Source organism: Delphinapterus leucas, chromosome 4, assembly GCF_059928025.1.
Source record: "Delphinapterus leucas isolate spDelLeu-1000000601 "Yukka" chromosome 4, BTC_Dleu_Yukka2, whole genome shotgun sequence".
Lineage (NCBI taxonomy): Eukaryota > Metazoa > Chordata > Mammalia > Artiodactyla > Monodontidae > Delphinapterus > Delphinapterus leucas.
In genome coordinates, this window is record NC_143132.1 from 104,147,186 (window position 1) to 104,173,203 (window position 26,018).

Consider the following 26,018-nt stretch of genomic DNA (forward strand, 5'->3'; position numbering starts at 1 on the left):
TTTTTTTTTTTCCGGTACGCGGGCCTCTCACCGTCGCGGCGTCTCCCGTTGCGGAGCACAGGCTCCTGACACGCAGGCCCAGCGGCCATGGCCCACGGGCCCAACTGCTCTGCGGCATGTGGAATCCTCCCGGACCAGGGCACGAACCCATGTCCCCTGCATCGGCAGCCACGTGGACTCCCAACCACTGCGCCACCAGGGGAGCCCCTAATTTTCTTTTTTAACTTCGGCAATTTTTGTTTTTAACTTTCAGCAGCTTCATTTGTATTCCTGAATGTGCCTTCTTCTTTGCATTCTATTCTTGTTTTATGGGTAACTGACTTCTTAAATCTCTCTAAGTATTAATTAGAAGGTTCTTTACCCCTCTATTCCCCAAATTATATTTGTTTTTTCTGTGATCAGGTGTTTTGCTTATCTGGACCCTTATCTTTCTTGCCACTGGTATTCATAAATGCAGTGATCCTGGGTTTTCTGTTCATCTTCAAAACTGAAGGATCAGGTTGATTGTTCTAGGTTGCTAGCTTGAGTCTTCTCTGGCATTGCATTGTAGGTCTTTTTCCCCAAGAGGCCTCTTCTTAAACTGATAAGGCTGAGAACTTTGCATGCTTTGGGTAGTTCATGTTGTCTGCAGACTGCTTTAAAGTGTGTGGACAGGATGCTGATCATCAGACTGAGAGCCTGAACATTTCAGATTATAGAAGAGGGAGCCTTAGTTCTTCCCAAGCAGATCAATTTCTTTGGGTAAGAGCCCACTTGTTTTTCTTTTCATTTTGTTGCACTCAAGATTTCAATGGTTTTACACATATATATGGGTAGGGAGGCATTTAAGGGGCCAAATGTTAAGCTTCAGTGTATCCTTGTTTTCAGAGCCCCCTCATCTCTCCATCCACCAGCCCCCTCCTGGCCTAGAACCTCCCCAGCTTTCCACCCCTAAGAGTGGCTCTCACCTCCACTTCAGTCTCTTCAGACTTGGACTATGGACTTCCTCCACTCTGATTAACCTGCTGCTGCTTCCTGAAATCACTTGACACCTCTCTTCTGATGACTCATCCTTTCATTTATTCTCCTTACCTTTAAGGGTTTATTTCTTTTCACTCTTTCACATGGTCATTTTCATTTCAGCATTTCAACAGGTTCTCATATGGGAACACACATGTTCCATTACCATATTGAACTGGAATACTCTGGTGATGGTTCTTAGTTCTGCTTTTTTTCTCTTTTCCCCAGATCGTGTGTGTGTGTGTGTGTATGTGTGTGTGTGTGTGTGTGTGTTTATAGCAGTAGTTTGCAACCCTAATACATGTCACCATATAAAATTTGGAAATATGGGAAAATGAGAAATGTCTATTGCTCACCCAATAGAAATAATTACTGTTACCATTACAGTGTATTTATTTTCAGTCTTTTCAATATGCATATGATGTATTTTTAAAAACAAACAATATTATACCAAGTAAAATTTTGTATCCTGCTCTATTCACTTATATCATGAACAATTTCTCAAGTCACAAAATCATCATCTCCGACATGATTTTTTAATGTCTACATAGTATTTCACAATAGGGATAGACCATCATTCACTTACTAATTCTCCTTTTGTTGGCCATTTTGCTTGGTCCCAGGTTTTACTTTGTTTTTGAGTTCTACCAGTTTCTCTCTCTCTCTTTTTTTTTTAATTTAATTTTATTTATTTTTTATACAGCAGGTTCTTATTAGTTATCCATTTTATACATATTAGTGTATACATGTTAATCCCAATATCCCAATTCATCCCATCACCACCACCACCCCCAGAATTCCCCCGTTGGTGTCCATACGTTTGTTCCCTACATTTGTGTCTCTATTTCTGCCCTGCAAACTGGTTCATCTGTACCATTTTCCTAGGTTCCACATATGCATTAATATATGATGTTTGTTTTTCTCTTTCTGAGTTACTTCACTCCGTATGACAGTCTCTAGCTCCATCCATATCTCTACAAATGACTCAATTTCATTCCTTTTTATGGGTGAGTAATATTCCATTATATATATGTACCACAACTTCTTTATCCATTCATCTATTGATGGGCATTTAGGTTCCTTCCATGTCCTGGCTATTGTAAATAGTGCTGTAATTAACATTGGGATGCATGTGTCTTTTTGAATTATGCTTTTCTCAGGGTATATGCCCAGTAGTGGGATTGCTGGGTCATATGATAATTCTATTTTTAGTTTTTTAGGGAACCTCCATACTGTTCTCCATAGTGGCTGTATCAATTTACATTCCCATCAACAGTGCAAGAGGGTTCCCTTTTCTCCACACCCTCTCCAGCATTTGTTGTTTGTAGATTTTCTGATGATGCCCATTCTAACTGGTGTAAGGTGATACCTCATTGTAGTTTTGATTTGCATTTCTCTAATAATTAGTGATGTTGCCCATCTGTATGTTTTCTTTGGAGAAATGTCTATTTAGTTCTTCTGCCCATTTTTGGATTGGGTGTTTGTGTTTTTAATATTGAACTTCATGAGTTGTTTATATATTTTGGAAATTAATCCTTTGTCCGTTGATTCATCTGCATATATTTTATCCCATTCTGAGGGTTGTCTTTTCGTCTTGTTTATGGTTTCCTTTGCTGTGCAAAAGCTTTTAAGTTTCGTTAGGTCCCATTTGTTTATTTCTGTTTTTATTGCCATTACTCTAGGAGGTGGATCAAAAAAGATCTTGTTGTGATTTGTGTCAAAGAGTGTTCTTCCTATGTTTTTCTCTAAGAGTTTTATAGTCTCTGGTCTTACATTTAGCTCTCTAATCCATTTTGAGTTTATTTTTGTATATGGTGTTAGGAAGTGTTCTAATTTCATTCTTTTACATGTAGCTGTCCAGTTTTCCCAGAACCACTTATTGAAGAGACTGTCTTTTCTCCATGGTATATCCTTGCCTCTTTTATCATAGATTAGTTGACCATAGGTGCATGGGTTTATCTCTGGGCTTTCTATCCTGTTCCATTGATCTATGTTTCTGTTTTTGTGCCAATACCATATTCTCTTGATTACTGTAGCTTTGTAGTATAGTCTGAAGTCAGGGAGTCTGATTCCTCCAGCTCCATTTTTTTCCCTCAAGACTGCTTTGGCTATTCGGGGTCTTTGTGTCTCTATACAAATTTTAAGATTTTTTGTTCTAGTTCCATAAAAAATGCCATTGGTAATTTGATAGGGATTGCATTGAATCTGTAGATTGCTTTGGGTAGTATAGTCATTTTCACAATATTGATTCTTCCAGCCCAAGAACATGGTATATCTCTCCAACTGTTGGTATCATCTTTAATTTCTTTCAGCAGTGCCTTATAGTTTTGTGCATACAGATCTTTAGTCTCCCTAGGTAGGTTTATTCCTAGGTATTTTCTTCTTTTTGTTGCAAAGGTAAACAGGAGTGTTTCCTTAATATCTCTTTCAGATTTTTCATCATTAGTGTATAGGAATGCAAGAGATTTCCATGCATTAATTTTGTATCCTGCTACTTTGCCAGATTCATTGATTAGCTCTAGGAGTTTTCTGGTGGCATCTTTAGGATTCTCTATGTATAGTATCATGTCATCTGCAAACAGTGACAGTTTTACTTCTTTTCCAGTTTGTATTCCTTTTATTTCTTTTTCTTCTCTGATTGCTGTGGCTAGGACTTCCAAAACTATGTTGAATAATAGTGGTGAGAGTGGACATCCTTGTCTTGTTCCTGCTCTTAGAAGAAATGCTTTCAGTTTTTCACCATTGAGAATGATGTTTGCTGTGGGTTTGTCATATATGGCCTTTATTATGTTGAGGTAGGTTCCCTCTATGCCCACTTTCTGGAGAGTTTTTATCATAACTTGGTGTTGAATTTTTTCAAAAGCTTTTCCTGCATCTATTGAGATGATCATATGGTTTTTCTTCTTAAATTTGTTAATATGGTGTATCACATTGATTGATTTGTGTATATTGAAGAATCCTTGCATCCCTGGGATAAATCCCACTTGATCATGGCGTATGATCCTTTTAATGTGTTGTTGGATTCTGTTTGCTAGTGTTTTGTTGAGGATTTTTGCATCTATATTCATCAGTAATATTGGTCTGTAATTTTCTTTTTTTTGTAGTATCTTTGTCTGGTTTTGGTATAAGGGTGATGGTGGACTCATAGAATGAGTTTGGGAGTGTTCCTTCCTCTGCAATTTTTTGGAAGAGTTTGAGAAGGATGGGTGTTAGCTCTTCTCTAACTGTTTGATAGAATTCACCTGTGAAGCCATCTGGTCCTGGACTTTGGTTTGTTGGAAGATTTTTAATCACAGTTTCAATTTCATTACTTGTGATTAGTGTGTTCATATTTTCTATTTCTTCCTGGTTCAGTCTTGGAAGTTGTACCTTTCCAAGAATTTGTCCTTTTCTTCCAGGTTGTCCATTTTATTGCCATAGAGTTGCTTGTAGTAATCTCTCATGATCCTTTGTATTTCTGTGGTGTCTCTTGTAACTTCTCCTTTTTCATTTCTAATTTTATTGATTTGAGTCCTCTCCCTCTTTTTCTTCATGAGTCTGGCTAATGGTTTATCAATTTTGTTTATCTTCTCAAAGAAACAGCTTTTAGTTTTATTGATCTTTGCTATTGTTTTCTTTGTTTCTATTTCACTTATTTCTGCTCTGATCTTTATGATTTCTTTCCTTCTACTAACTTTGGGTTTTGTTTGTTCTTCTTTCTCTAGTTCCTTTAGGTGAAAGGTTAGGTTGTTTATTTGAGATGTTTGTTGTTTCTTGAGGTAGGATTGTATTGCTATAAACTTCCCTCTTAGAATTGCTTTTGCTGCATCCCATAGGTTTTGGATTGCTGTGTTTTCATTGTCATCTGTCTGTAGGTATTTTTTGATTTCCTCTTTGATTTCTTCAGGGATCTCTTGGTTATTTAGTAATGTATTCTTTAGACTCCATGTGTTAGTGTTTTTCACGTTTTTTTCCCTGTAATTCATTTCTAATCTCATAGCATTGTAGTCAGAAAAGATGCTTGATATGATTTCAATTTTCTTAAATTTAGTGAGACTTGATTTGTGACCCAAGATGTGATCTGTCCTGGAGAATGTTCTGTGTACACTTGAGAAGAAAGTGTAATCTGCTGTTTTTGGATGGAATGTCCTATAAATATCAATTAGATCTATCTGGTCTATTGTGTCATTTAAAGCTTCTGTTTCCTTATTAACTTTCTGTTTGGATGATCTGTGCATTGGTGTAAGGGAGGTGTTAAAGTCCCCCACTATTATTGTGTTACTGTCAATTTCCTCTTTTAGAGCTGTTAGCAGTTGCCTTATGTATTGAGGTGCTCCTATTTTGGGTGCATATATATTTATAATTGTTATATCTTCTTCTTGGATTGATCCCTTTATCATTATGTAGTGTCCTTCCTTGTCTCTTGCAACATTCTTTATTTTAAAGTCTGTTGCATTGCATTTTAAAGTCTGGGTGGCTAAAGCTGAGTATTGCTACTTCAGCTTTCTTTTGATTTCCATTTGCATGGTATATCTTTTTCCATCCCCTCACATTCAGTCTGTATGTGTCCCTAGGTCTGAAGTGTGTCTCTTGTAGACAGCATGTATATGGGTCTTGTTTTTTTATCCATTCAGTGAGCCTGTGTCTTTGGTTGGAGCATTTATCCCTTCACATTTAAGGTAATTATCGATATGTATGCTCCTATTACCATTTTCTTAATCGTTTTTGGTTTGTTTTTGTAGGTCCTTTTCTTCTCTTGTGTTTCCCACTTAGAGACATTCCTTTAGCATTTGTTGTAGAGCTGGTTTGGTGGTGCTGAATTCTCTTAGCTTTTGCTTGTCTGTAAAGCTTCCAATTTCTCCATCAAATCTGAATGAGATCCTTGCTAGGTAGAGTAATCTTTGTTGTAGGTTCTTCTCTTTCATCACTTTAAATATGTCATGCCACTCCCTTCTGGCTTGTAGAGTTTCTGCTGAGAAATCAGCTGTTAACCTTATGGGAGTTCCCTTGTATGTTATTTGTCGTTTTTCCCTTGCTGCTTTCAATAATTTTTCTTTGTCTTTAATTTTTGCCAATTTGATTACTATGTGTCTCGGCGTGTTTCTCCTTGGGTTTATCCTGTATGGGACTCTCTGCACTTGCTGGACTTGGGTGGCTATTTCCTTTTCCATGTTAGGGAAGTTTTCGACTCTAATCTCTTCAAATATTTTCTCTGGTCCTTTCTCTCTTCTCCTTCTGGGACCCCTATAACGTGAATGTTGTTGCGTTTAATGTTGTCCCAGGGGTCTCTTAGGCTGTCTTCATTTCTCTTCATTCTTTTTTCTTTATTCTGTTCCACAGCTGCGAATTCCACCATTCTGTCTTCCAGGTCACTTATCCATTCTTCTGCCTCAGTTATTCTGCTATTGATTCCTTCTAATGTAGTTTTCATTTCAGTTATTGTATTGTTCATCTCTGTTTGTTTGTTCTTTAATTCTTCTAGTTCTTTGTGAAACATTTCTTGCAACTTCTCAATCTTCACCTCCATTCTTTTTCCGAGGTCCTGGATCATCTTCACTGTCTTTATTCTGAATTCTTTTTCTGGAAGGTTGCCTCTCTCCACTTCATTTAGTTGTTTTTCTGGGGTTTTATCTTGTTCCTTCATGTGGTACATAGCCCTCTGCCTTTTCATCTTATCTATCTTTCTGTGAATGTGTTTTTTTTTTTTGCACAGGCTGCAGGATTGTAGTTCTTCTTGCTTCTGCTGTCTGCCCTCTGGTGTCTGAGGCTATCTAAGAGGCTTGTGCAAGTTTCCTGATGGGAGGGACTAGTGGTGGGTAGAGCTGGCTGTTGCTCTGGTGGGCAGAGCTCAGTAAAACTTTAATCCACTTGTCTGCTGATGGGTGGGGCTGGGTTCCCTTCCTTTTGGCTATTTGGCCTAAGGCGACCCAACACTGGAACCTACCTGGTCTCTTTGATGGGGCTAATGGCAGACTCTGGGAGGGCTCACACCAAGGAGTACCTCCCAGAACTTCTGCTGCCAGTGTCCTTGTCCTCACGGTGAGACACAGCCACCCCCCGCCTCTGCTGGAGACCCTCCAACACTAGCAGGTAGGTCTGGTTCAGTCTCCTACGGGGTCACTGCTCCTTCCTCTGGGTCCCGACGTGCACACTACTTTGTGTGTGCCCTCCAAGAGTGGAGTCTCTGTTTCTCCCAGTCCTGTCGAAGTCCTGCAATCAAATCCTGCTAGCCTTCAAAGTCTGATTCTCTAGGAATTCCTCATCCCATTGCCAGATCCTCAGGTTGAGAAGCCTGACGTGGGGCTCAGAACCTTCACTCCAGTGGTTGGACTTCCGTGGTATAAGTGTTCTCCAGTTTGTGAGTCACCCACCCAGCAGTTATGGGATTTTATTTTATTGTGATTGTGCCCCTCCTACCAACTCATTGTGGCTTCTCCTTTGTCTTTGGATGTGGGGTATCTTTTTGGGTGAGTTCCAGTGTCTTCCTGTCAATGGTTGTTCAGCAGTTAGTTGTGATTCTGGTTGGTCCCAGGTTTTTTTTTTTGTTTGTTTCTTAATTTGTTGTCATAGAACATATCTATCACCTCTGGCCTTTCTTCTGTGCTTTTATACTAGTCTTTTTTTTTTTTTTTTTTTTTTTTGGCTGCACCATGTGGCATGCAGGCTATTAGTTTTGTGACCAGGGATCAAACCTGTGCCCCCTGCAATGGAAGTGCGGAGTCTTAACCACTAGACTGCCAGGGAAGTCTCTATACTAGTCGTAATGGCGGTTCAGAACTGTACTCTGTTTGTTTTACGCAATAAGGAATTTATTGAAAGGAGAGCAGATAGCCCACAAAATTACTACAAATCACCTGGAACTTATGTTTTATTAATGTGTATATGCACAAGTTCAGGTAAGGGCTTCTCTTTTCTTAGTCAGGGGGAAGAACTCATCTCCTGTTGCCTTCCTGCAGGCTCTGAGAGGTCCACTTTACCCGCTGCGTGGAGCTCACTGCACAGCATTTCTCCTAGATGTTCCCTTTTCATTCCACTCCCCTCCTTCTTCCCCTTCCCTATCCTTTCTGGTCAGACGTGCCCCTGATATTTGTCAGGCCTGGGGCAAAAGTACAAATTTGAATCAATACTATTATATCTAAATATTTAAATGTTACAAATTAACTTAAAATTAAAAAAAAAAGTTGTGTTCTATCTTCCTCCTTCACCTTCATAGTAACCTGGAAGGCTGAGTTCTAATTTAGAATTCATGTTCTGTGCCAGGATGTGATGATACAGGAAGAGCCAGCCGCTGGTCCTCAGCCTCAGGCTCTTGGTCCACCCTGCTTCTTTTCCACCTTCTACTCAATCCTTCACCTGTCTGTGGCTGCCAGGAGACGAGACCCTGGAAAGGGGCTCAGTGTTTGGCCAGAATTCTGGGGTCCCAGTACACAGAGCATGGCCCAGAAGAGGGGGATGCAATTCCCTACACTCCTCACTCTTGTTGGGAAGTGTGACCAAAGAAGGAGTGGAGGGGGTCCTTCCACACTGGGTCCAGGGTGGAGCTATTTGGTCCACCTCAGACTATAATTCTTCCTGAAGCCTCCTTTGTCTCTTAGAGTTCACAGTGACCTCACCTTTGCCTTTCATGCTCCCAGAGCATTCACCATTGATATCACTCATTTGAGCATTTAATCAGTATTCACTGTGTTGGCACTTAGCTATTTCCTTACAGTGTAGGTTTCCTGGCTCCCCAACTAAGAAGACCTGCTTTCATATAAGTGGCAAATATTTCAGTCATCACAACTGATGCTTTATAAATACTTGATAAATCAAATGGCCAAAAACAAAAACCCACCGTAGACTAAACCAATGTTAATAACTTTGTTCTCAACTTAATGTCTTATTTGATATTTCAAATGTGACCATTTATGTTTTTGCCATAATTGCAGGATTACATCTTTTGATTGTGGGAAACACACATACACATAAACACACACACCCTGGAAAAGCATCTTTTAATAGGTGGAAACTAGCATTGTGATAAAACTTTTTATATATCTAAAGTATGGGTCCAAAATGTAACTATTACACGGAAAAATTTTAAGTAAGCCAATACACTAGAATTACTGCCTTCAGTATAGGGCATGCTGAGAAAAGAGTTTCAGCATAGCATAAAATAATCAGTTAATCAGGCCACAAATATTTCCTAAACATCTTCCATTTACTAAATACTGTACAAAGTTCTAGGTCCTAGGAGTATTTGGTAGTAAATAAAATAAGACAAAGTCCCTTATCTCATGGAGCTTATATTCAAACATTATAGCAGAAGACTGTTTTATATATATATATAATTTATATATAATATTAAAATTTTATATAAAATTTATAAATGGTGTAATGATAAATGTATCAGATACATTTATCATTAGGCACTGCAGTTGCGACTCTAAACCCGAATCCAGGCCAATAAGTGTGCAGGGGTCTGAGAAAGAACTTGACAGGATCAGTGTGGAGTCATTGCTTACACAGTAGCTACATCCTTCCTGCTGTTCTGAATTTGCTATAAACACCAAGAGGATAACAGGAAGAGTGGCACCACCTCAGGACAACCTGCTCACCTCTCTTCATGTTCCATCTTCTTTCCTTAGGACTGTAGTTCCAATTTTACCAATGACTATTTAGATTACACAATGAAATTCTGTGTTGTCTTGGGTTTGATTTTGAAAACCCTAATTAAGGCTCCTTAACGTTCCTCCCTAGCAATTTGCCTAAAAGCTTTTTAGGGACCACTGAGAACAAAGTTAGTTTCCTGGCTGCTCTGAATGGTCTTTATTATTCCTGCTCTTCCCTAAATCTTTCAAGTGGAAACAGAAAGGAAATAGGAAGGAGGAGGAGGAAGGACACACAACTTTGTTCAGGCTCTTGGAAAGCACCACCTCCCAGGCTGCCCCACGCCAGCAAGGGAGCTTCTGTATCAGAGAAGTGATGCAATATGGTTACCTCAAGTTTTGCTGCCTGAGGCACCGACAGCTCCCATGGGGTGCAGACCCTGAATTGGTAGCGGAATGTTTACCCTGAGGCCCAGTGAGGCAACCCACCCAGAGGCTGGGGTAGAGAACAGGCAGAGAGACTGCAAAGAGGATATGGCAGAGACTCGGGGGTCTGCAGGCAGCAGGAGTTGGGGAAAGCCAAGCAGCCAGGGGAGCCCCATTGGGAGCACTGCCCGCTGGAAAGAGCCCAGTCACCACTCACACCAGCCTCAGACTTGAGCCACGAATTCCAGAAGCACAGAGAGGCTGAGTGGACAATGGATTTTGCACAGCTTCCAGGTACAAAACCAAAAACTGAACATGGCTCCAAGGACCTTGCCTTACCCCAACAAGTTGCACAAAATCACAGAGGAACAACTGTCTCCCCATCATCCAGACCCACCTTAAGGAGAGGAGGACCTCAAGAGACTGAGTATTACCTAAAGAAACTTTTTAAAGTATAAGATTGAACTAAGCTTTAAATTGGCATTTCTTTCTTTCTTTTTTTTTTTTTTTGCAGTATGCGGGCCTCTCACTGTTGTGGCCTCTCCCGTTGCGGAGCACAGGCTCCGGACGTACAGGCTCAGCGGCCATGACTCACGGGCCTAGCCGCTCCGCGGCATGTGGGATCTTCCCAGACCGGGGCACAAACCCGTATCCCCTGCATCGGCAGGTGGACTCTCAACCACTGCGCCACCAGGGAAGCCTGATCATATGGTTTTTATCCTTCAGTTTGTTAATATGGTGTATCCCATTAATTGATTTGTGTATATTGAAGAATCCTTGCATTACTGGGGTAAACCCCACTTGATCATGGTGTATGATCCTTTTAATGTGCTGTTGGATTCTGTTTGCTAGTATTCTGTTGAGGATTTTTGTTCTATGTTCATCAGTGATATTGGCCTGTAGTTTCCTTTCTTTGTGACATCTTTCTCTGCTTTTGGTATCAGGGTGATGGTGCCCTTGTAGAATGAGTTTGGGAGTGTTCCTCCCTCTGCTATATTTTGGAAGAGTTTGAGAAGGATAGGTGTTAGCTCTTCTCTAAATGTTTGATAGAATTTGCCTGTGAAGCCATCTGGTCCTGGAAAGCTATGGCTTTTGAGCATAGCATGGCTACCAAGAATGACCATAGTTAATCCTCTCACAAAATCCTTCTTAGCAAGCTCTGTTTCCTTTATGTCTCAAATATTACCACTAAAGTTATCTTCTGTATTTTCCATTTTTATTTCCCTTTTTAATCTCTTTCTCCTTCTTTTGGACAGCATGGGCCTTAAGGTTTTTAGGAAATTGAGCAGGGGAGAATAATTGGGCTTAAAAATCCTTCTGCATGTAGAATTACTGAAAAATAGAATATTCCTAGTTAGTTCAACTTTTTTTTTTAGTAGCTTAAAACAACACACATTTATTATCTCACAGTTTCTGTGATTCAGTCTAGCCCTGGTTTAGCTGGGTTCTCTGCTTCACGATCTCGCCAGACTACAACCAAGGTGTTAGTTAGGCTGTATTCTCATCTTGAAGTTTGACTGTGGAAGGGTCCACTTTGAGGCTCACTCAGGTTGTTGTTCCTTGAAGCTGTAGGCCCTTAGCTCCTACAGGCTACCTGCAGATCCTTGCCATGTGGGTCCCTTCACAGGCAGTTCATAGCATGGGTGTTTGCTTCTTCAAAGTCAGCAGGGGAGTGAGGGCAAGACAGCCAGCAAGATGGAATCTTATAAGCATAACATAATCATGGGAGTGACATTCATCACCTTTACCATAATCTATTGGTTTGAAGCAAGTCACAGGTCCTATCCACACTCAGGGGAGGGGATCATATGAGAGGGTGAACACCAGAAGGTGGGAATCATAGGGTCACTAGAATTTCAACTTTTAAACTTGTTCTCACAGATGATTTCCTTCCTCCCTTATGGATTCCTCAAGAATCAGTTTTTAAATTGTGAATTAATAATAATGGTTTGCCTTAAACCTTTTGTGAAATGAGATGGGATGTCCACACAGCTAAAAAGAATCAAAATAATTTGCTCTTCGTGTATTGAGGCAGCTGAGACTATTCATTCAAGGGGATGTATACTTCGAGCTATTTCTCAGTCACCTTCATGCTTTTTACTGCTGGCTTCCCTTTATCACAGGCACAGTTCAGAAGTACTATGGCTATAAAAGCAAACAAATTTCTGTATAATGAGCATCAGGTAGTTATCAACCCCCTGGCCTCTTAGTACCAAGATTTCGTTTATCCAAAATTAAATCCACAGCTATTAATATTTAGTATACTAAATATTTAGCTATACTAAAATTAAAATCCACTTGTAAACATTTATCTAGTTCACAGCTCCTTCAATACTGGCAAATAGTGTATAGACAGGAGTGATAGAATTATTCATTAGATTTTTTTCCTGCACATAAAACTACATACAGTGACTCCCTAATAACCTTGGATTTGCTTTCATGAGGAATCTAATCACTGCTTTTCTACTTGTGTGTGAAGGAAAAGGAAGAAAACATTACCTGTTAAATAAGCCAACGTGCTGCCATTAAATAACTAGAGTGATGACTAGCATGATTGTTTAGTTTTTCTAAATGTTATTCTTATAATTCTTATAATTCTCACCCGGAATGGTGAGAGAGAACTGTGAATTGAGAGTCATTTAAGGTAGATGGATCTGTCTACTCCTTCCACTGTGTATTTGTCTTAAAAGATTAGGTTTTAATATAAATGATGAATGATAGTTTATGAGACGCTAAACAACTTTTAATATTTGCCTTTGAAATAAAGTTAATTTAGAACAAAATTTCATTTAAAATAAAGATGGTTCCATTAAAAAAATCCTTTTATTCATTGGAAGATAACCTAATTTAAATAGCTCTAGGGTGCAAAAAAGCTTCCCAGGTGTATTCTGAGGCTATGTAGGTTAAAAGAAGCACAAAGAGTGTCTGAGATCTGTGTATATAAATAGAGGTTACCTGTCTCTCTCTAGGTAGAGTCAAAATATGGTGGTAGAGATATTCCTCTAGCCTGAGTCAGAAAGTTCCTTTCCATAAAAGTAAGACTTCTGTTGCACCCTAAAGGAGAAGAAGGATGGATTGTGCCAAAAATAAATGAGGGGGGGCTATTCATAGATGAAGAAGATTCTGGGCAATGCGTGGAACTAGAGAAGAGATTCTATATGAAGGTTAATCACACTGGAGATCAGAATGGTTAACTGGACCGCGTATGCAGTGATGACCAAGGGACACAAACCTGAGGTATAAAAGACTTTTGTATGAAAGCAGATGGCCACACACTGTCTCACGGAGGAGGTGGCTACCCAGCCTGCCCCCTCCACACACCCCTGCCCCCCTGCCCCCACCAAGGCCCTTACTTTGGAAAGTAATCAAGCTGTTGTGTGCTCTGTGACCTACCCTGAGAATTGCTCTCACTCTTCCCTTGTTTCCTTTCTTTTCCTCAAATTCCATAGCAGGGTGCTTCCCTGGTGGCGCAGTGGTTGAGAGTCCGCCTGCCAATGCAGGGAACACGGGTTCGTGCCCCGGTCCGGGAAGATTCCACATGCCGCGGAGCGGCTGGGCCCGTGAGCCATGGCCGCTGAGCCTGCGCGTCCGCAGCCTGTGCTCCGCAAGGGGAGAGGCCACGGCGGTGAGAGGCCAGCGTACCGCAAAAAAAAAAAAAAAATTCCAAAGCAGGAGTTGTAATGCCAACTAGTACAAATACCTAGAGACGCACTTTTTTTCCCGTGATGTTCCTCTTCCTCATTTCTCTAGTTCTTGCCACACCTGTGGGAAAGCACATTTTGAATTCCAAACAGTTTAAAAGCAAACATCTGAAATATGCCAATTTGGAAGACGAGAATTTTCTCCCTAGGCTCAAGGAACTCATATTATTATTTATTTTAGTATATCTTTATCCATCTTTTTACACCTGCATTTACTAGGTATTGAATGCATGAAAAAATAGAAAGAATTAATACACTTCCTAGTAAATACACATATATTATTCTTATTTATTTATTATTCTTATAGACCTGGGGCTATAAATTCCATCAGGACAATCACCTCACAGGTATAATATCAAGGACCCAGTTGAGAAGATTTTTTAAAAATTTTGTTTAAAGTTATTTTACAATTACTTACTTTCAAACAGAATTATAATAATTGATCTATTACCCCTTCCCAAAAAAGACTGAGGAAGAGAGAACACGCAGAAATTCAGGGCAATGTTTTACTGTTTCTAATGTTTCTGTCTTCGTCACAGTGAGTGGTTTCACTGCGACTTAATCACCGGATACATGGGGGAGATTTCTCCAGAGAGAGAAGGTGAAGGAGAGGTAACGGCTTCTGACTGACCCCAAGTAGCCAACGCAGGGTCCAGGTGGCCACGGCGATCTCTTCAGAGGTTAATCCCCTTTTTTCTCTTTTAATCAGAATGGTAATCACCTGTGATAAAAACCAAACCAACTCCACACTGCTTCCTCTCCAGCTCTACCTCTATCCGCAGTCAGCCAGAGGTTTGACTCTTCAAATAGGATGTTTGCAGTGAGACAGGCAAGAAGCCCCCAAAACTTTAACTCTCTAAATTCCTGAAGATGGGCTTTCACATGAACCGAAGGATTTTAAAGCGTGTAAGTCTTCTCCCTCCCCATTTGCCGGACACCTCAGGGCCACCCTGTTTGCAAGGGTCTGGCCAGGAAAAGCACTCATGTCCACTCTGTCCGGATGGCCATTGCTGCTGTCGTGTCTCACTGGCACTCGGCGTCTTTTTTTGAGGCTGGCCTTCCATTATCACAGGTGGTTACTGTTGTCCATTGAGTGTGCCCACAGACCAGGTGGGGCACAAGCCTGAAGTGATCCTTTTAATCAGGACTCTCCTTCCCTCAATGCCAGGCTTAGCCAAGAAGGACCCTCAGTGGGGTGAGCCCCGTGCAGGACATCCCCACCCTGGAAGCTCTATGTCACCGCTGGTCCTGGCATTCACCCCTCGGGGACCAAAACCACTGTCCCCACTCCCTCTCAGGCTGGTCAGTTTCTTCTTTCCAACTCTTGAAGCACAGGGGACTGATGACCCCACTCCCTAGGACATAGAGCTCTGGACTTATCTCCTGCAGGCAGCCACCCTGGGAGGCAGGTGTATCCAGACCGCCCTGGCATCTCTCACTCTAAAATTCAAAAAGACACATGCACCCCAATGTTCACTGCAGCACTATTTACAACAGCCAGGTCATGGAAGCAACCTAAATGCCCATTGACAGACGAATGGATAAAGAAGATGTGGTACATATATACAGTGGAATATTACTCAGCCATAAAAAGGAGCAAAATAGGGTCATTTATCAAGATGTGGATGGATCTAGAGACTGTCATACAGAGTGAAGTAAGTCAGAAAGAGAAAAACAAATATTGTTTATTAACGCATGTATGTAGAACCTAGAAAAATGGTACAGATGAACCCGTTTGCAGGGCAGAAGTTGAGACACAGATGTAGAGAACAAATGTATGGACACCAAGGGGGGAACGTGGCAGGAGGTGGGGATGGTGGTGTGCTGAATTGGGAGATTGGGGTTGTATACACTGATGTGTATAAAATTGATGACTAATAAGAACCTGCTGTATAAAAAAATAAATAAAATTAAATTAAAAAATTAAAAAAAGAAAAAAGAGTTTGATCAGAAGGGAACAGTGAGAAAAGCAGGAAGCCAGTGTAGTATAATGGATATGGAATGCGGTAAGAGAGGGACATATTTATTCCCTCAGTAGCTGGTGTGAGATTCCTCTTTTGGTGTGTGAGGTGCTTCTCTGTTCGTAGAATTACTTCAGAGGCAGATGTGGGGTAGAATTTAAGCCCTGGATCTGAGTGCAGAAGTTCTTAAACTTTAGCAGGCATCAAAACCCCTGGGGGGCTTGTTAAAACCTGGATTGCTGGGCCCCTTGCCCCAGAGTTTCTGATTTAGTAGACCTGGGGTAGGACCTGAGAGTCTGTGTTTCTAACACGTTCCTGGGTGGTGCGGTGCTGCTGTTTTGGAGACCAAATTTTGGAAACCAGTAGCTTACAAGAAACAGGAGACTGCCTGGTTAACTGAAGAGAAAGAATTTGGGGCTGGGGGAAGGGAGATCAGGAGGAAAGGAGAGAAGAGGGAGGCAAAGGAGATGGTGGAAGCCTGGGTGCTGTGTGATGCAATCCTCCAAAGTCTGCTAAAGACCTTTCAAATATAACATGTTTGGGGTGAAGAGATTTCTTGTGGAAACTGGAAATGAGGTTGAGTTCTGCATTTTGGGATGAAAATAGGGTGAAATAGAGACATCACCCATGGGCCAAGAGGACTTTAAATCCATGGCAGGTTTCAGAAATCTCAGAGGAACCCTTGAGACTCTCAGGTGTTAGAAATTGAGGGTGAGAGGTGGTTTAAAGGAATTTCATTTTAAAACTCAAGGGATGGATAAACAAAGAAATACATGAAATTCAAGGGATGGGGTGGGGGTTTTTTCACACCCCACTGACATCTACACTGCGTGTCTTCTAGGAAGTAGTACTCACTGGGGAGAAAGAAAGTTTCTGGGAGGAGACAGCGTTACACATTATCTGTCCCTGAGGAGAATGTGATAAAGACAACGTTCACAATCCATCAGCTGTTAGCAAATACATAGAACACTGGGAGAATACAGAAGCTGCTCCACTTATGAATAAGAAAGGATTCAAAAGACTTTTAACAAGGTCATGTGTTCATTAAGTCCAAGGTGACATTACTATGCAGGTGTCCACTAACTTCATCCCTTGGGGACTGGGAGGGACAATGACGTTTTTACTCTGATGCAACTTTCCCCCATATTTGTTGAAGTTTGAAAGTAGAGGCGACTTTTTACATTGTTACATTACAACTTACCACATTGTTAATAGTGGCTCTCTAAAAGGTGAGATTATTACATTTTCCACTTTCTCCATTTCTGTACCCATTTTTTAAAAAATAGGGAGTTGTATTACATTTGTGAATATTTTTAGAAAGCAGATTTATTTCATACTTTAGTCTTCAACTGTTCATGAACCTAGAGATTATTTTCTCACTTGAAAAGGGAAAAAGCATAAAACAGCTTTATCGTAATGATGTAATTGAAATAAAATTTAACTTCACCGTGTTGATACTCAACAGATATAGATGATGCCTTGCAAGTGTGTTTTCTGAAACTGAACTGAACTAACCTGTCTGGTAACAAGTTTATTTTAACAAGCTTCCGACAGAAACTTGTGATGAATGTGGCCGTGTGGGCACACAGACTGCCCTTCTAGCAGGGGATTTCACTCCACAGCCCACAGATGGACTTCCCCTCATTGGGACACAGGTCAGGGCTGACTGCTAACAAAGACTGGCATTTTAGTAACATTCAGAACTATCAATGTAGTTGAACACCAGACAGTTATCCTACACAGATCCAGTTCAAGCAGGGACTAATGCTGACTTTGCTCTTCGTATTTCCACCTCCTTCAAATTGACGTTCTCAAAGTTGTATTATAAGTCACAACATTTGTTTCATAACATATTTAGTTTCTTTATCAGAAGTCCAGATAACATCTCATTCATAGAGTAAATAGCCTTCTTTCGAGAATCACTGTTATTCATTGCATTTGTAGGATATATTTTTGTATATATATTTTTAAAAACTCAACTTTGGCAGGGCTATTGGGGCCCATCCCAGCCCACTTGAGGTAATTCTGGCTAAGAAGACATGCACAGAAGAACACTGAGGAGTTTCTGGAAGAGTTTTCTCTCCTGATAAAAGGGACAGCCATGGCTGGCACCTTCCTTCCTCCCTTCTTCCTTTTCTAAAATGCAGGCAGACATTACGTCTGGAGCCTAAGGCACCTTCCTGCCGCCCAGAGGGAGAGGCTGAGAGAACTGCTGAGAGAGGTGCCGGTACTGATATCCCTGAGATGCTGAACGAACACAGGGGATGACCACTCCCCTCAGATTTCCGGTTATGTGAGAAAACAAAACCCTTATTTGTCTAACACTTGTTTATCCTTACTGGGGAGCTGTTTTCTCTTACTTGCAACCAAAATAATTCCTTATTTATTTAGAATCCCATCTGGGTATCATGTCAGTGAGACTAGAAATGGGCAATAAATGCAGATCTAGGCAGGCTGGGCATTGGTACCAGGAGGGAGAGTAGCAGGGTGTCTGCCACAGGATGGAAGCTCAAGGGGAGTCACCAGGTAGGAAGCAGAATTTCTCTGCTGAACTGGAACCCTGATGTGTTATCAAGCCGGGGCTTCAGGGTAAAAAAAAAAAAAAAAAAAAGTGCTCATGGGCCTAATCACAGGCATAAGTTGCTAGAGTGAGAACAAGAGGAAAACTCACTTCATGACAAGATCCTGGATTCGAGTTCTCTTTAAGTTCTCCAGGACTTAGAGGAGGACTGACAGTAGATCATCAACTCTGGATAATTGGAAGAATGTAGGAGTTGACTGTTCCATTCATTAGTCAGGTCTAGTTCCTGGCCCAGGATCTGATAACCCCCAACAAACTGTTTGTGGACTGCTTAGCTACATTGTAATGATCATGGCTTAGCCATTTTCTTTCAGCAGTTCTAGTTTCTTATATTGTGTTTTGGACACGGTTGGTATTCAAGGATAAGGAGGATTATTTATGACATTTGTTACCCCACTGATTTTAGAGTTATTTTGTGTTCAGGATTCATTTGGTTGCAAGTGACAGGAACTCTACTCAGACCAGCTCAGGGGGGAAAAATAAAAGTAAAATGATTGGGTTTTGTAACTGACTGACAGACAGATAGATGCAGTTCAAGAACAGCTGGATCCAAAGATTCAAATAATGTCATTCCTTCTCTCTCCCCATCTTCCCATTCTACTTTCTTTTGTATAGATTTCATTTCTCATGGACTATCTCCAATAGAGGTAGAGAGGGCTGCATGTAGCTCAAGACTCATATCACACCAGTGGTGGGGGGATGGATAGGATTTTTTTTCTTATAGCTCTGGCACAAGGGACAAAGTCTGGGGAGGATTCTTTTTTTTTTTTTTTTTGCGGTACGCGGGCCTCTCACCGTTGTGGCCTCTCCCGCCGCAGAGCACAGGCTCCGGACGCGCAGGCTCAGCGGCCATGGCTCACGGGCCCAGCCGCTCCACGGCATGTGGGATCTTCCCGGACCAGGGCACGAACCCGAGTCCCCTGCATCGGCAGGTGGACTCTCAACCACTGCGCCACCAGGGAAGCCCAGGATTCTTTTTTTTTTTGATAAATTTATTTATTTATTTATTTTTGGCTGCGTTGGGTCTTTGTTGCTGCTCACGGGCTTTCTCTAGTTGTGAGAGCGGGGACTACTCTTCATTGCAGTGTGCGGGCTTCTCATTGTGGTGGCTTCTCTTTGCTGCAGAGCACGGGCTCTAGGCACGCGGTTTTCAGTAGTTGTGGCTTGCAGGCTCAGTAGTTGTGGATCGCGGGCTCTGGAGTGCAGGATCAGTGGCTGTGGTGCACGGGCTTAGTTGTTCCGCGGTGTGTGGGATCTTCCCGGACCAGGGCTTGAACCTGTGTCTCCTGCATTGGCAGGCAGATTCTTAACCACTGCACCACCAGGGAAGTCCTGGGGAGGATTCTGATTGAACTGACTTGGATCGTGGGCCTGTACTTGAACTAATTAGTATGATCTAAGTGACAGAGGATGGAATGCTCAGCTTGAGTAGGGCTGGGTCACAAATCTATTCTTCTAGCACAAGTGGGAGTTGCCATTTATATTAGCATTAGGAGGGAAAACAAAAACACAACTCATGGACTCACTCATTCTGTATTTAATTATGAATTGTCCTTGCTTCCATCTATTTCCTTTATCCTTTTTTTTTAGAGCTTTACTGATTCATAATTAACATACAATAAACTGCACATATTTAAAGGATACAGTTTGATAAGTTTTAACATGTATGCACCTATGAAACTAGCACCACAATCACGATAAGGAATATTAAGTTGTCCTGTCTTCTTAGTCTCCTCCAATCGGAAACAATTTCTCAGTCTTTGTTTTTCATGACGTTGACATATTTTTAACTTTTTATCTTATTTTATTTTATTTTTTGGCCATGCTGCACAGCATGTAGGATCTTAGTTCCCCAACCAGGGATTGAACCTGTGCCCCCTGCAGTGGAAGCACGGAGTCTTAACTGCTGGACTGCCAGGGAAGTCCCTAACTTTTTATTTTTGAGTTAATTTTAGACTTACAGACAAGTTGCAAATGTAGTTGAAAAAGTGTCCATATATCCCTTACCCAGCTTTTTCTCCTAATGTTAACATATTTGCATGACCATGGTACAATGATCAAAACCAGGAAACTGGAGCTTCCCTGGTGGCACAGTTGTTGGGAACCCACCTGCCAATGCAGGGGGCACAGGTTTGATCCCTTGTCCTGGAAGATCCCATGTGCCACGGAGCAGCTAAGCCCATGAGCCACAACTACTGAGCCTGCGCTCTAGAGCCCAGGAGCCACAACTACGGAGCTTGCGAGCCACAACTACTGAGCCCACATGCCTAGAGCCCCTGCTCTGTAACAAAGAGAGGCCACCGCAATGAGAAGCCTGCGCACCGCAAAAAAGAGGAGCCTCCACTCGCTGCAACTAGAGGAAGCCCGCGCGCAGCGATGAAGACCCAACACAGCCAATAAATAAATAAAATCTATTAAAAAAAGAAAACAGGAAATTAATGTGGGTATTAACTGTTAACTAAAGCCCTTATTCAAGTTTCCCCATTCTTCCCACGACTGTTCTCTTTTTGTCCCAGGATCCCACATTGCTTTCGGCCTGCCTTCTCTAATTGTTCCTCAGTCTTTCCTTATAACCTTGACTTTTGAAAAGTACAGTAGAGTTATTATGCATATTGTCTGTCAATTTGAGTTTGTCTGAAGTTTTCTCTTTTTGGCAAGATTAACACAGAGTGATGCTGTGCCCTTCTCAGTGGATTGCGTCCTGAGGGCCATCATGTTGCTATGTCTCATTACTGGTGATGTTAACTTTGATCACTGGGTTAATAATATCTGCTAGATTTCTCCACTGTAAATTTACTTTCAGACTGGAAAAATATCCTCTTTCTCATCGTATTTCCACTTGAATTTTAGCAGACCTCGATGGCTTTTGCCTGCAGCAATTTTTCCTGTGGTGTTTGCCAAATGGTGATTTTCTTTTTCCGTCATTCCTACTCCATTTATGAGTTGGAATTCTACAGTATTGAAGAGCTAGTGCTTCTTTTCTATTTACTTAATTATTCGATTGTTTTATATCAGTATGGGTATATCCCAAATATACAAAGAACTCATACAACTCAATATTAAAAATTAAAAACCTGATTTAAAAATGGGCAGAAGGGGGCTTCCCTGGTGGCGCAGTGGTTGAGAGTCCGCCTGCTGATGCAGGGGACACGGGTTCGTGCCCCGGTCTGGGAAGATCCCACATGCTGCGGAGCGGCTGGGCCCGTGAGCCATGGCCGCTGAGCCTGCGCGTCCGGAGCCTGTGCTCCGCAACGGGAGAGGCCACAGCAGTGAGAGGCCCGCGTACTGCAAAAAAGAAAAAAAAAAAAATGGGCAGAGGATCTGAATAAACATTTTTTCCTAAGAAGGCATACAGATGACCAACAGGCACATGAAAAGATGTTCAACATCACTAATCCTGAGGGAAATGCAAATCCAAACAGCAATGAGATACCACCTCACACTGTCATTATGGCTATTATCAAAAAGGCAACAAATAACAAGTATTGGCAAGGATGTGGAGAAGAGGGAACACTTGTGCACTGTTGGTGGGAATGTAGATTGGTGCAGCCTCTATGGAAAACAGTATGGAGAATCCTCAAAAAATTAAAAATAGAACTACCATATGATCCAGCAATTCCACTCCTGGGTACTATCAGTAGAAAATGAAAACACTAATTTGAAAAGATACATGTGCCCCAATATTCACTGCAGCCTTACTTACAATAGCCAAGACACAGAAGCAACCTAAGTGCCCATCAATAGATGAATGGATAGAGAAGATGTGGCATGTATATACATTGGAATATTAGCCATAAAAAGAATGAAACCTTGGCATCTGCAACAACATGGATGGACCTAGAGGGTATTATGCTGAGTGAAATAAGTCAGAGAAAGACAAATGCTGTATGGTTTCACTTACATGTGGAATCTAAAAAACAAAACAAATGAACACATATAACAAAATAGAAACAGAGAACAAACTGGTAGATGCCAGAGGGGAGAGGAAAGAAATAAGTGAGAGAGATTTAAGAGTTACAAACTTCCAGTTGCAAAATAAATGAGTCACAGGTATGAAATGTAAAGTGTGGGGAATATAGTCAATAACTATGTAATATTTTTTTAAAAATGAAGTGAAAAATATTTTGCTGAGAAAATATTTTGAAAGTTATAATAACGTTTGAGAAAATTCGAAATATTCTGGAATATTACAATGTGAACTAGGAACTGTTTCAGTAGGTAATTTTTTCCCCGTGGTAACTCTCTTGTCAATTGCAAATGATTCTTCATAATCTAGGATCACTAGACTTATAAAAATGACACTGTCAACCATTTCTGACTGAGCAGAATATTCTTCAGCTGAATAATTTTATTTTTTAAAATTTAAAAAGTTTTATTTATTTATTGGCTGCGTTGGGTCTTCATTGCTGCATGCGGGCTTTCTCTAATTGCAGCGAGCGGGGGCTACTCTTCATTGCGGTGTGCAGGCTTCTCATTGAGGTGGCTTCTCTTGCTGCAGAGCAGGGGCTCTAGGCACGTGGGCTCAGTAGTTGTGGCACACAGGCTCAGTAGTTGTGGCGCATGGGCTTAGTTGCTCCGCGGCATGTGGGATCTTCCCGGACCAGGGCTCGAACCCGTGACCCCTACATTGGCAGGCAGATTCTTAACCACTGCGCCACCTGGGAAGTCCCTGAATAATTTTAAATAATAGAAAGCTTCCCAGCTTTATGAAACATGGACCCTTGTCTTATTGGAAATGTCATCAAATAAATTAGTGTTGGTAACAGGTCACTAACCTGGCACTACCTACTTCTGTCAATCCTACAACTGGACTGAGTAAACTTTGTGAACAAGAGTTCAGAAGTTGTGAGTAAATTTGAAGCTTATAACTCCCTAATAACTGCTAGGAACCAGAAGCATTGAACTTTAGTCAAGCAAAGTCTCACCACACATGTGAATTTCATGGTTTTGACAGCTACATAATTTTTGCCTAAAAGATTATCTTTCTAAATGCACACAGCATGTTATCTTTATAAGTGCACAGCTCATTTTGGTTGCTATAAAATGGGTGTGGAATGAAAAACGTAATATCTCTTCAGTGGATGCCAGAATTGCTAGTAGAGAAAGAACGTTTTATTCGTTTTAGGAAAAATAAGTTGACCCTGTGAGTAGGGAAGTCAGAAGCTTATTAATAAGAAATGGCTAACCTGCTCTACATGGGAACGTGAATAGACTGTATTGCTGCTGGGAGAGGGCAATCAGAAGACAGGGTCCGTGAAATGAGGGAGGCAATGGTGAACAGTGGCCGTCTGCTTAAGCTGTCACAAGCTGGTACCCATCTCTGCCAACACTGTCCCACATAACAAACATCTTTTTGTTTAAGAGTAATAGATCTCCAATTGTTCATGACAGGCAGTGGAGATTGGGACTTTTGTTTTCGACGCAATATAATTGGTAATTTGAATAAGAACATGTCAGCTCCAGAGCAACTTTAATTCTGTTCTTCAATGGTTCCTTTAAAATGTACTCCATGGGGCAAGTTCTTCCCCTGATCCTGCATGAATATGCCAGGAGGCTTGACTTTTCTGGTCACTGCTGGGGAACACAACAAAGCCCCGAGGCTCCTTCAAATTGCAAAATACAGTCTCATTTCAGAAATTAGTCCCACTGTCTAAGCTTCTAAGTTCACTTGAAACTGCAGCTCCTCCCTCACTCTCAGCCAGCTACAGGAGGGCTGCCGACTCCTGGGGAAGGCACGAGGTTGGCTCATTTCTGAATTACTTCCTCCCTGCCCCCCCATCCCGACTACTTCAGTCTCTCCTGTCTCTAGTCCCTCCTGCACTGGGGCAGAAGGTGGAGAAGAAAGTTCTCACTTGACTGACGCTCTGGGAGCCTGGATGGCATTCCCTGGGCCTGGGTGATGTTCGAAGCTGATTCTCTTCTCCTGAGGCTCTTTGTGCACTTTGGGGTTCTTTCACAGGTTCTCTGGAGTCTATCCTTGGGGATGTCTCACCTGAGTTTGCTTGGGCTGGTGGATATGCTCCCCTCAGCTCCTTATTCACTCTTTCTGCAGCCTGTAGGAGGACCTGGGACACTTTCAGGGTTTCTCCACTGAAGCTTGCTTTCCCCTCTAGTTGGTTCATTTGGGCAGGGCCTTAGGGAAACCCACACTGCTCATGTGATCCTTGGAGAGCACTCATGCTTCCCCAGTGCCCACCAGCTTGGGAGAGGCAGGCCAGTCCCCATGCAGCAGCAATTCTCCTTCATTCTGGGTGTCACCTCTTAGACTTCCCATGTGTTTAGTAGATGCCAGTGCACTCAATCCCTCCAACACAGGGTAGACATAGCCGAGCCCTTCTCTCCAGGCTTGAGGTGAGGGGCAGACGCTCAGGGAGGGAGGTGGGACTGATAGTGCCCCCCACAAGCCTTTCCAGAGGGAGTCCTCCTCACAGACCCTCTCCACAACCCTGCACACCTTCCCTGAAGCTGAGAGGGAGGTAAAGACTCCGAGCCCCCGTATTCCATAACTTCCCCAGAGTGGTCTGCCTCACGGTTCACTTCAGTGTCTGATATCTTGTATCTTGAAGCTGCAACTGAAATGTCTAATACAAAAGCTATCTGAGGAAAAGTAATTTATTTGGCCTAGAGAGGAGGAAATCGGTCCAGTTCTAAGATTTAGACATAATACCGTACATATAGCAGTTGGCCACAAATAGATATAATTATGTAGCTTTCATAGCTATGTGAAGCTTAGTCTAGCTGTGAAAAAAAAAAGTTTTTCCTGGCCCTGAGATCTGAGAGAAATTTGTCACAGAGACATACGGATAATTATTATTATCATGATTCTTCGACAGATGAAAAACACTGTTAACCACACAATGACATATGTTAGTCATTCTCTGGTCATGTGAAGTGGCCTTTGGATAGGGCATCAGGGAGTTTAAGCGGGGCCTTGGATCTGTGATGCACTTGCTATGTTACCTTGAGCGAGAGGCACCTCTCCTTTGGGTGCCTCTGCATTCACCCTGCTGAAAATGAGGAGGTGATCTCTGGGATTCACTCTCTATCTAGTTCTCTGTGAGTCTGTGAAGCCCTGAACACTGTATAAGTGACAACTACAACCGTCAGAGGTCTCATTAGGAACGTACAGTGGGTTAAATGGTGGTTCCCCCCAAAGGTATGTCCACATCCCCGGACCCTGTGAACGTGACCTTATTGGCAAAGGGTCTTTGCAGATGTAGTTAAGAATCTTGGAGAAAAAAAAAAGATCTTGAAATGAGATAATTCTGGACTACCCCGGTTGACACTAAATCCAATGACAAGTGTCTTTATATGACACAGAAAAGGAGAAGGCCACGTGAAGCAGAGGATGAGATTGGAGTTATGCAGCTAGAGCTGATCTGGAAGGTCAGGCAAGGAAGTTCTGGAGCCAGAGCTGAAAGAGATGAGGACAGATTTTTATCTGGGGCCTTCAGAGGGAGTGTAACTGCTAACAACTTGATTTTAGACTTCGGTCTCCAAAACTGCAAGAGAATAAATTTCTGGTTTCAATTCACCAAATTTGTGTTGATTTCTTACAGCAACCCTAAGAAAGCAATTCAGAAGGTGTGGAAGAAAATGAAAGCGTACAGCCTGGCATGAAGAGCACCTGCTTTGGGATTAGAGAACCGCGCTGCCTAGCCCTGAGGGAGCTATTTCAACTTGCTGGCATTTAATTCCCTCCTCTGTAAAATTAGGATAAAAATAGAGACACTGTTTTTTTTATACTTCATTTAAAAGTTTAAAAAATAGTAACATTTATAGA